The sequence below is a fragment of the Salvelinus namaycush genome, chromosome 2 (assembly GCF_016432855.1).
Source record: "Salvelinus namaycush isolate Seneca chromosome 2, SaNama_1.0, whole genome shotgun sequence".
NCBI lineage: Eukaryota > Metazoa > Chordata > Actinopteri > Salmoniformes > Salmonidae > Salvelinus > Salvelinus namaycush.
The window spans coordinates 68397245-68409711 of NC_052308.1; the positions used below are offsets into that span (position 1 = coordinate 68397245).

General features: G+C 42.0%; 1 pseudogene; it reads right to left on the bottom strand.

The window, feature by feature from the left end:
* Nucleotides 1–1885: 1885 nt before the first annotated feature.
* Nucleotides 1886–12467, bottom strand: part of LOC120023107 — a 212886-nt pseudogene continuing 202304 nt past the window's right edge.

The following is a 12467-nucleotide window of genomic DNA, read 5'->3' on the forward strand; positions in this document are numbered from 1 at the left end:
AGTATGATACCATTGAATGCTATTTCCCATTCCCACAAATGTTACAGGTTGTATACATACATACCAAACACATGCTGTGTAGTTATATAGTATCTGACAAACCTCTCAGAGCACCAGCGAGAAGACCCTACAACTCACTGAAAAACATGTTGTTTCTCATTTCCCCTCTCACACAATTAAAACATCATTTTTAATGTTTATCTTCCCTGCATCTTAACACAAGTCTCCTGCCTCCTTTTGAAGTACAGTAGGTGCTTATCTTTAGAAGGCCCGGTCGCTCTTTCTTTAACTTAATGAATTAATCACCTTGTAAAATATGGGAGGCACACTATTGACGAAATGGAAATGGGAATAATGACCCAGCAAGCATCACTCAACTCAAAGATTAATTAACAATTTGAGCCCCTATGTCCCCCTAATCAGTCTTTCGTCGACGATAACTCAAAGGACTAATTAATTTTCATTAAAGGAGTTTTTCACACAGAATTTTCACTGACAACAGTTTTTTTTTAAACTTCTTTCTGAACAGTGAAGACTATTGGAGATGGTTGTGGGTGGAAAACACTGAATCTTCACAACAATGTGCTGCGAAGTAGATGGTAAAATGCTTTACAACTTTTAATGGACTGAGTTATAACACCATGCATCTAAATGATGAAATACCATCAGAAAGTATTCACACCGCTTGACTTTTTCCACATTTTGTTGTGTTACAAAGTGGGATTAAAATGGAATTAACTGTTTTGAACATTAACTGGAATTAAACGATTTACCAAAAATACTCTTTATGTCAAAGTGGAAGAAAAATGTTAACATTTGTAAAAAATTCAAATCCCTGAGTCAAGAATCACCTTTGGTAGTGATTACAGCTGTGAGTCTTTCTGTCTCAAAGAGATTTCTACACATGGATTGTGCAACATTTGCCCATTATTCTTTTCAAAATTCTTCAAGCTCCGTCAAATTGGTTGTTGATCATTTCTTGACAACCATGTTCAGGTCTTGCCATAGATTTTCAAGCAGATTTCAGTAAAAACTGTAACTCGGCCACTCAGGAACATTCACTGTCTTCTTGATAAGCAACTCCAGTGTAGATTTGGCCTTACGCTTTAGGTTATTGTCTTGCTGAAATGTGAATTAATCTCCCAGAGTCTGAGTGAAAGCAGACTGAAGCAGGTTTTCCTCTATGATTTTGCCTGTGCTTAGATCCATTCCATCAATGTTTTATTCTGAAATACTCTCCAGTCCTTAACGATTCAATGCATAAACATAACATGATGCAGCCACCACTATGCTTGAAAATATGGAGAGTGACACTCAGTAATGTGTTGTATTGGATTTGCCCCGAAACATAAAATGTTATATTTAGGTAAAAAAGGCAATTCCGTTACCACAGTATTACTTTAGTGCCTTGTTGCAAACAGGATTCCATCTTTTCACTCTGTCAATGAGGTTAGTATTGTGAAGTAACTACAATGTTGTTGATCCATCCTCAGTTTTCTCCTACCACAGCCATTATACTGTTTCAAAGTCACCATTGGCCTCATGGTGAAATCCCTGAGCGGTTTCCTTCCTCTCAGGCAACTGAGTTAGGAAGGACGCCTGTATCTTTGTAGTGGCTGGGTGTATTGATAGACCATCCAAAGTGTAATTAATAACTTCACCATGCTCAAAGGGATATTCAGTGTCTGCTTTCTATTTTTACCCATCTACCAATAGGTGCCCTTCTTTGCTGATGCTTTTGAAAACCTCCCCAGTCTTTGTGGTTGAATATGTGTCTACTCCCGCTCATCCTCTCTTGCGCTTGGGGATGCCTCAGCTGTCTCGGCAGGTGCTCAAGCCTCGGCTGGCTCATCAGGCTTCCATTGCCAAAGCAACCGGGGATGCCTCAGCCGGCTCCCCATGCCGGGGCTGGCTCGACAGGTTCCCCCGCCGTGGCCGAAGCAACCCGGGATGTCTCAGCCGGCGTGTCAGTCTCCCATGCTTCAGCCGGGTCGTCAGGTTCCCGTTCCTCAGCCGGCTCGTCAGGTTCCCGCTCCTCAGCCGGCTCGTCAGATTCCCGCGCTTCAGCCGGCTCGTCAAGTTCCCGCACCTCAGTCGGGTCTACAGGTTCCCATGCCTCAGCAGAAGCGAAAGGCCTGTTCTGGTCCTCCAGACCGTCTCTCGTCTGCAACCTGCAGCTGGAGCCGCGCGCCAGGGAGGGGGTACTGTCACGTCTACTCCGGCTCCTCCTCTCTGGCGCACATTGTTGCCAGTTTACTCATCATTACGCACACCTGCCACCATCATTACGCGCACCTGCGCTTCATGAGACTCACCTGGATTCATCACCTTCCTGATTACCTCCCCTATATCTGTCACTTGCTTTGGTTTTTCATTATTTCTGTTCCTGTTTCATGTCTGTACGCTACTTGTGTTTCTTGTTTTGTTCCATGTTCTATTATTAAATTCAATCCCTGTACTTGCTTCCCATACACATTACACATTCACTGCTCGAATGAGGGACCATACATATAATTGTATATGTGGGGTACAGAGATGAGGTAGTCATTAAAAAATAACATTAAACACTATTATTCCATGCAACTTATGTGACTTGTTAAGCAATGTTTTACTCCTGAACTTGCCATAACAAAGAGGTTGTATCATGACTCAGGATGAGACCCAGATGCAAACACGTGGCAGAGATGTACATCTCAGAGATGTATTGAATATAATGGGGCAGGCCAAAGGCAGGTCATGGACAGGCAGGAGTTCATAATCCTGGTAATAATTGTAGACAGCAGCCAGGCTCAGGACAGGGAAAACAGGTTGTAACTGGGGAGACTAGAACAAAAACCAGAGGGAGGAAAAAAACATGGAGAAAAACACTGGCACAACTTTATGGGATAAGACAATCTTCAACAGACAAACAGAAAACACAGGTATAAATAGACAGGAGATAATGGGGAAAAATGGGAGACACCTGGCGGGGGGTGGAGACAAGCACAAAGACAGGTGAAACAGATCAGGGTGTGACAGGGTTGAATACTTAGTGACTCAAGACATTTCAGCTTTTCATTAGTAATTAATAAAAAATAGAAATGGAAAAACATAATTCCATTTTGACATTATGGGGTGTTCAATCAATTTTAAATTCAGGCTGTAACACAACAACAACCAAGAACCAAGAAACAACCAACCAAGAAACAACTTCATCAGATGACAGTCTGATAACATATTTATTGTATAGCATATGTTTTGTTAGAAAAATGTGCATATTTCAGGTATAAATCATAGTTTACCATTGCAGCCACCATCACAACTCTCACCAAAGCGACTAGAATAACTACAGAGAGCAACGTGTATTACCTAATTACTCATCATAAAACATTTCTTAAAAATACACAGCGTACGGCAATTGAAAGACACAGATCTTGTGAATCCAGACAATATTTCAGATTTTCTAAGTGTTTTACAGCGAAAACACAATATAGCGTTATATTAGCTTACCACAATAGCAAACATCACAACAGCATTGATTCAAGCCAAACATAGCGATAACGTATAAACCACCAAAAGATATTAATTTTTTCACTAACCTTCTCAGAATTCTTCAGATGACAGTCCTATAACATCATATTACACAATGCATATAGAGTTTGTTCGAAAATGTGCATATTTAGCGGCACAAATTGTGGTTATACAATGAGAAAAGTAGCCAAGCTGCAAAGAAAATGTCAGGAGAAATCTTGGGAAAGGCACCTATTCAAATCGAAAACTATTCATAAACTTGACTAAAAAATACAAGTTGGACAGCAAATGAAAGATAAATTAGTTCTTAATGCAATCGCTGTGTTAGATTTTTAAAATTAACGTTACTGCGCAATACAGCGTGCGCTAAAGCGAGACCGCCCCATAATTCATGGCGGAATTACTATTTTACATTTGTCAACATAAGTACGAATTAACAGCATAAAGACTGCTTACTATTAGCTGAGCTTCCATCAGAATCTTGGGCAAGGTGTCCTTTCTCCAGAACAATCGTCTTTGGGTTGAAAGATGTCCTCTTGTCCGGTCAAAATAGCCGCTAATGTTAGCCACCAACTGGAGAGGTGTCCAACTCGTGAAAGCGCATGACAAAGAAATCCCAGAAAATCGCAATAAACTGCTATAAACTGCTATAAGTCGGTTTAAATTAACTACCTTATGATGTCTTTAACACTTATAACGAATAAAAACATGACCGGAGATATAGAACTACTAAAACGAAAGCGTTTGCAGGACGCCATTGTGATGTCTTCTTGCGCCAGGCGCACCGTTGAAAAGGACGGTACTTCCGTTCCACGGTCTTATATAAGGTCCCAGATTGCGCAATCCACTCCATTCAAATTCTCCCCGCTTACTGACATCTAGAGGAAGACGTATGCAGTGCATGTAGCCCGATGGCTTACATGGGGACTTATAAACTGACCTCAGAACAGGGACCTCGATTTCTGAAATCTCACTCCCTGACAGGAAATGTGCTACAGAATGAGTTCTGTTTCACTCAGAGAAATAATTCAAACGGTTTTAGAAACTAGAGAGTGTTTTCTATCCAATAGTAATAATAATATGCATATTGTACGAGCAAGAATTGAGTACGAGGCAGTTTAATTTGAGAACGATATTTTACAAAGTTGAAACAGCACCTTAAATAAAATCAATAGTGACTTCACTAAATTGTTAGTGGTCAATAAACTCTCAAATGTCCTCAGATGTGCCCAACTGTGTGACTCCGCAAGTTACTGTGTTCCTTTCACGAGGCTGTTGACAGAAATACCAGACAAGGGATATATCGATGGCACATAAATGTAAAAGGAAAAAAAATGTTCTCGGCGGAGTTATTATTCATTCGCAGATGACAAGCAGAAGCAAGTGAGCTGTGAACGAGGGCAGCTGTCCCTGCTGTTGCATGGAGAACTCTGGACTTGGAGGATACAAGAGGTGGTATTCGTGCACTTTAGACTAAAGCTTATACTAAACTATTAAATACTTCTCATTGGAGGATTGTGTGTCGAGGTAGTGGCGGTGAGAGGGACTCATTATTTTTTATTGGATTTGACAGATGCCGTCCTGGAAATAACTCAACTTGTCTAGCTAAGAGAGACTTGATAGAGAAATTGAAAATGAAATGGTTTGTGGCGTATCTATTCCAGAGATTCTGATAGAGCCTGGAAATGTTTGAGTAAAGATAGATTTGTTCTTATAGCTATTCATATGATTGTAAACAGTGGAGTGCCCTACAATAACTGTAGCGACTAAACAAACAGTATGGAACAGAACACACTTTCATTTTATCCTTAATCATGAATGTAGTTCTTCTAAGCCAGGCGGTCGGTAATTCAGGCTATTGCTGTTCAGGCACTTCCACAGAAACCCTGAAAATGGATCTGTGAGACCGTGGACTATAGCTCTTTTCCTATCCTTCTTTAAAACATGTAATGCATTCCCTGGTATCTGGCATTATGCACTGCCAGTTTGAATCTGAAGAATATGGCTGCTTACTTCGGCCTTTGATACCAGAACCCATGATCAATCATGTATTTATAAAAGCCCGTTTTACATCAGTCGATGTCACAAAGTGCATTACAGAAACCCAGCCTAAAACCCCAAACAGCAAGCAATGCAGATGTAGAAGCACGGTGGCTAGGAAAAACTCCCTACAAAGGCAGGAACCTAGGAAGAAACCAGGCTCCTAGGGGTGGCCAGTCCTCTTCTGGCTGTGCCGGGTGGAGATTATAACAGTACATGGCCAAGATGTTCAGACGTTCATAGATGACTAGCAGGGTCAAATAATAATCACAGTTGTTCTAGAGGGTGCAACAGGTCAGCACCTCAGGAGTAAATGTCAGTTGGCTTTTCATAGCCGATCATTCAGAGTTAGAGATAGCAGGTGCGGAAGAGAGAGAGTTGAAAACAGCAGGTCCGTGACAAGGTAGCATGTCCGGTAAACAGGTCAGGGTTCCATAGCCGCAGGCAGAACAGTTGAAACTGGAGCAGCAGCACAACCAGGTGGACTGGTGACAGCAATGAGTCATCAAGCCAGGTAGTCCTGAGGCATGGTCCTAGGGCTCAGGTCCTATGAGAGAGAGAGAGAGAATTAGAGGGAGCATACTTAAATTCACACAGGACTGACCCTTGCCCCTCGACACAAACTACTGCAGCATAATTAATGGAGGCTGAGACAGGAGGGGTCGGGAGACACTGTGGCCCCTACTGACAATACCCACTGTACAAGACCAACCAGGCAGGATATAAACCCATCCAATTTTCCAAAGCACAGCCCCCACACCACAAGAGGGATATCTTCAAACCACCAACTTTCTACCCTGAGACAAGGCCGACTATAGCCCAAGAAGATCTCCCCCACGGCATGAAACCGAGGGGGGCGCCAACCCGGACAGGAAGATCACGTCAGTGACTCAACCCACTCAAGTGACGCACCCCTCCTAGGGATGGCATGGAAGAGCACTAGTAAGCCAGTGACTCAGCCCCCGTAATAGGGTTAGAGGCAGAAAATCCCAGCAGAGAGAGGGGAACCGGCCAGGCAGAGACAGCAAAGGCGGTTTGTTGCTCCAGTGCCTTTCCGTTCACCTTTACACCCTTGGGCCAGACTACACTCAATCATAGGTCCTACTGAAGAGATGAGTCTTCAATAAAGACTTAAAGGTCAAGACCGAGTCTGCATCTCTCACTTGGATAGCCAGACCATTCCATTAAAATTGAACTCTACAGGAGAATGCCCTGCCTCCAGCTGTTTGCTTAGAAAATCCAGGGACAATAAGGAGGCCTGCGTCTTGTGACCGTAGTGTACGTGTAGGTATGTACGGCAGGACCAAATCGGAAAGATAGGTAAGAGCAAGCCCATGTAATGCTTTGTAGGGTAGCTGTAAAACCTTGAAATCAGCCCTAGCCTTAACAGGAAGCCAGTGTAGAGAAGCTAGCACTGGAGTAATATGATCAAATGTTTGGGTTCTAGTCAAGATTCTTGCAGCCAGGTTTAGCACTAACGGAAGTTTATTTAGTGCTATATCCTGGTAGACAGAAAGAAGAGTATTGCAGTAGTCTAATCTATTTTTCTGCATCATTTTTGGACAGAAAGTTTGTGATTTTTGCAATGTTACGTAGATGGAAAAAAGCTGTCCTTGAAACAGTCTTGATATGTTCGTCAAAAGAGAGATCAGGGTCCAGAGTAACGCCGAAGTCCTTCACAGTTTTATTTGAGACGACTGTACAACCATCAATATTAATTGTCAGATCCAACAGATTATCTCTTTGTTTCTTGGGACCGAAAACTAACATCTCTGTTTTGTCTGAGTTGAAAGGTAAAAAAAAGTGCCGCCATCCACTTCCTTATGTCTGAAACACAGGCTTCCAATGTTGCCAATTTTGGGGCTTCACCATGTTTCATCGAAATGTACAGCAGTGAAAGTTAACATTATGTTTCCAAATGACATCGCCAAGAGGTAAAATATATAGTGAATACAATAGTGGTCCTAAGATGGAACCTTGAGGAACATTGAAGGACAAACCATCCACTGAGACAAACTGATATCTTTCCGACAGATAAGATCTAAAGCAGGCCAGAACTTGTCTGTGTAGGTCAATTTGGGTTTCCATTCTCTCCAAAAGAATGTGGTGATCGATGGTAAAGCAACAGCTTTTTCAAAAATGTTTGAGGGGAATGGGAGATTCGATATAGGCCGATAGTTTTTTATATTATCTGGGTCAAGTTTTGGCTTTTTCAAGAGAGGCTTTATTACTGCCACTTTTAGTGAGTGTGGTACACATCTGGTGGATAGGGAGCCGTTTATTATGTTCAACATAGGAGGGCCAAGCACAGGAAGCAGCTCTTTCAGTAGTTTAGTTGGAATAGGGTCCAGAATGCAGCTTGAAGGTTTAGAGGCCATGACTATTTTCATCAATGTGTCAAGAGATATAGTATTAAAAAACCTGAATTTCTCTCATGATCCTAGATCCTGGCAGTTTGTGCAGACTCAGGACAACTGAGATATGGAGAAATATGCAGATTTAAAGAGGAATCCGTAATTTGCTTTCTAATGATCATGATCTTTTCGTCAAAGAAGTTCATGAATTTATTACTGCTGAAGTGAAAGCCATCCTCTCTTGGGGAATGCTGCTTTTTAGTTAGCTTTGCGAAAGTATCACATGTTCTGGGGGGGATTGTTCTTATTCTCCTCAATTAAGTTTGAAAAATAGGATGATCGAGCAGCAGTGAGAGCTCTTCGATACTACACGGTACTGTCTTTCCAAGCTCATCGGAAGACTTCCAGTTTGGTGTAGCGCCATTTCCGTTACAATTTTCTGGAAGCTTGCTTCAGGGCTCTGGTATTTTCTGTATACCAGGGAGCTAGTTTCTTATGACAAATGTTTTTTTGTTTTTAGGGGTGCGACTGCATCTAGGGTATTATGCTAGGTTACATGTTAGGTGGTTTACCGATTTTTGTACTCTGACGTCTTTGGGTAGGTGGAGGGAGTCTGGAAGGGCATCGAGGAATCTTTGGGTTGTCAGAGAATTTATAGCACAGCTTTTGATGATCCTTGGTTGTGGTTTGAGCAGATTATTTGTTGCGATTGCAAACATAATAAAATGGTGGTCTGATAGTCCAGGATTATGAGGAAAAACATTAACCTGTTTGGGCTGCAGGGGGCGTGTTGAGTAGCCAGATAAAAGGTGCCCATTTCAAACGGCCTCGTACTCAATTCTTGCTCGTACAATATGCATATTATTATTACTATTGGATAGAAAACACTATCTAGTTTCTAAAACCGTTTGAATTATTTCTCTGAGTGAAACAGAACTCATTCTGCAGCACATTTCCTGACCAGGAAGTGGAAAGACTGAAATCGATGCTCTGTTCTACTTCCTGCCTATACATGGGCATGATACATAAGAGTCTACGTGCACTTCATACACCTTCCCCTGGATGTCAAGAGGCGGTGAGAGAAGAAATTTCGTGTTTATCTTGGTCTGAGGTGGAATAAAAGCTCTTTGTATGACGTGACCGTCCATTTTCTGTTTTCTGGAGCGCGCGAAAGGGGACATGGATTTGCCTTCTGTTTAGCTGTCGTTATGGACGACTAATATCTCCGGCTATGATTTTATTTGATACATGTGACCATATCATCGTAAAGTATGTTTTTTCAATATAGTTTCATCAGATTATTGAAAATTTTTCGGGAGTTTTGCCGTGTTCCGTTCTCTTCCGTTTGTTGACTTGGAGAGCTTTGTGCCACTTGGCAAGTGCGCGTGCTAAATCGAGAGGGAAAATGAACGTTCTGAATCCAAACAACGACTGTTCTTGACAAAGGACACCTTCTACAACATTCTGATGAAAGATCACCAAAAGTAAGAAACATTTTATGATGCTAATTCATATATCTGTCGTGCATGTGAATTAGTCGTGGGCGCCCAACTTTGGGGTACTCAGCTATACCGAAGCTGGATGTCGTAATGTTATGCTACCGTAATGCTACCGTCAGAAATGGCACCGAAGCAGCCAGAGTAATTACAGACACCAACGTCAAATACCTAAATACTCATCATAAAACATTTCTGAAAAATACATGGTGTACAGCAAATGAAAGACAGGCATCTTGTGATTCCAGCCAATATTTCCGATTTCTTAAGTGTTTTACAGCGAAAACACAATATAGCATTATATTAGCTTACCACAATAGCCAGAAACACAAGCCATTCCCCAGCAGCAAAAGTTAGCGATCGTAACAAACCAGCAAAAGATATATAATTTTTGACTAACCTTGATAAGCTTCATCAGATGACAGTCCTATAACATCAGGTTATACATACACTTATGTTTTGTTCGAAAATGTGCATATTTAGAGCTGAAATCAGTGGTTATACATTGTGCTAACGTAGCATCTTTTTCCCACAACGTCCGGATATTTTTCTGACACTCACATATTCTGACCAAATAACTATTCATAAACATAACTAAAAAATACATGTTGTATAGGAAATGATAGATACACTAGTTCTTAATGCAATCGCCGTGTTAGAATTCTAAAAATAACTTCATTACGATATGCAGTTTACGTTATGGCGAGAGCGTGCCCAAAACCTGGCCGCAAACTACTAGTACAACATGTTCGACAGATATATGAAATAACATCATAAAATGGGTCCTACTTTTGACGATCTTCCATCAGAATGATGTACAAGGGGTCCTTTGTCCAGAACAATCGTTGTTTGGATTTAGAATGTCCTCTTCTCCAGTCAATTAGCACGGAAAGCTAGCAAAGTGGCGCGAAGCTCTCCTTCCTGAACATACGCAGACAAAGCAACACGCCTAACTTCCCGAAAAAATTTCAATAATCAAATAAAACTATATTGAAAAAACATACTTTACGATGATATTGTTACATGTATCAAATAAAATCAAAGCCGGAGATATTAGTCGTCTATAACGACAGCTGTACAGAAGGCAAAACCAGGTCCCTTCACGCGCTCTCCAGAAAACAGGAAACTGGTGACACGTCATACAAAGAGCATTTATTCGACCCCAGATCAAGTTATACACTCCATTTCTTCTCTCACTGCCTGTCGACATCTAGTGGAAGACGTATGAAGTGCATGTATACTGATATATATCAAGGACATTTATAGGCAGGCCCTAGAACAGAGCATCGATTTCAGATTTTCCACTTCCTGGTCAGGAAGTTTGTGCCAAATGAGTTCTGTTTTACTCACAGATATAATTCAAACGGTTTTAGAAACTAGAGAGTGTTTTCTATCCAATAGTAATAATAATATGCATATTGTACGATTAAGAATTGAGTACGAGGCCGTTTGAAATGGGCACCTTTTATCCGGCTACTCAATACTGCCCCTGCAGCCCAAACAGGTTAAGATCCACAATATTTATTCCACGGCACAAAAATAGATCCAGAGTATGACTGTGGCAGTGAATAGGTCTGGAGACAAGTTGGACAAAACCCACTGAGTCGATGATGGCTCCGAAAGCCTTTTGGAGCGGGTCTGTAGACTTTTCCATGTGAATATTAAAGTCACCAAAAATGTGAATATTATCTGCCATGACTACAAGGTCCGATAGGAATTCAGGGAACTCAGTGAGGAACGCTGTATACGGCCTAGGAGGCCTCTAAACAGTAGCTATAACAAGTAATTGAGTAGGCTGCATAGATTTCATGACTAGAAGTTCAAAAGACGAAAACGCAGTCATTTTTTTGTTGTAAATTGACATTTGCTATAGGAAATGTTAGCAACACCTCTGCCTTTGCGGGATGCGCGGGGGATATGGTTACTAGTGTAACCAGGAGGAGATGCCTCATTTAACACAGTAAATTCATCAGGCTTAAGCCATGTTTCAGTCATCAGGCTTAAGCCATGTTTCAGTCATCAGGCTTAAGCCATGTTTCAGTCATCAGGCTTAAGCCATGTTTCAGTCAGGCCAATCACATCAAGATTATGATCAGTGATTAGTTCATTGACTATAACTGCCTTGGAAGTGAGGGATCTAACATTAAGTAGTCCTATTTTGAGATGTGAGATATCACAATCTATTTCAATAATGACAGGAATGGAGGATGTCTTTATTCCAGTGAGATTGCTAAGGCGAACATGCCATGTTAAGTTTTGCCCAACCTAGATCGAGGCACAGGCACGGTCTCAATGGGGAAAGCTGAGCTGACTACACGCTAGTAGCAGACTCCACTAAGCTGGCAGGCTGGCTAACAGCCTGCTGCCTGGCCTGCACCCTATCTCATTGTGGAGCTAGAGGAGTTAGAGACCTGTCTATGTTCATAGATAAGATGAGAGCACACCTCCAGCTTGGATGGTCCGTCACTCCTCAGCAGGCCAGGCTTGGTCCTGTTTGTGAGTCCCAGAAAGAGGGCCAATTATCTACAAATTCTATCTTTTGGGAGTGGCAGAATACAGTTTTCAACCAGCAATTGAGTTGTGAGACTCTGCTGTAGAGCTCATCACTCCCCCTAACTGGGAGGGGGCCAGAGACAGTTACTCGATGCCGACACATCTTTCTAGCTGATTTACACGCTGAAGCTAGTTTGCGCTTGTTGACCTCTGACTGTTTCATCCTAACATCGTTGGTGCCGAAGTGAATAACAATATTCCTATGCTTTCTACACTCGCCAGTTATAGCCTTAGCCAGCACCATCTTCAGATTAGCCTTAACCTCGGTAGCCCTGCCCCCTGGTAAACAGTGTATGATCGCTGGATGATTCTTTTTAAGTCTAATACTGCGGGTAATGGAGTCGCCAATGACTAGGGTTTTCAATTTGTCAGAGCTAATGGTGGGAGGCCTCGCCGTCTCAGACCCCGTAATGGGTGGAGGAGAGACCAGAGAAGGCTCAGCCTCTGACTCCGACTCGTTACTTAAAGGGGAGAAAGTTTCTGTCGGCTGAGTGAGCGACACCGGTTGAGTATT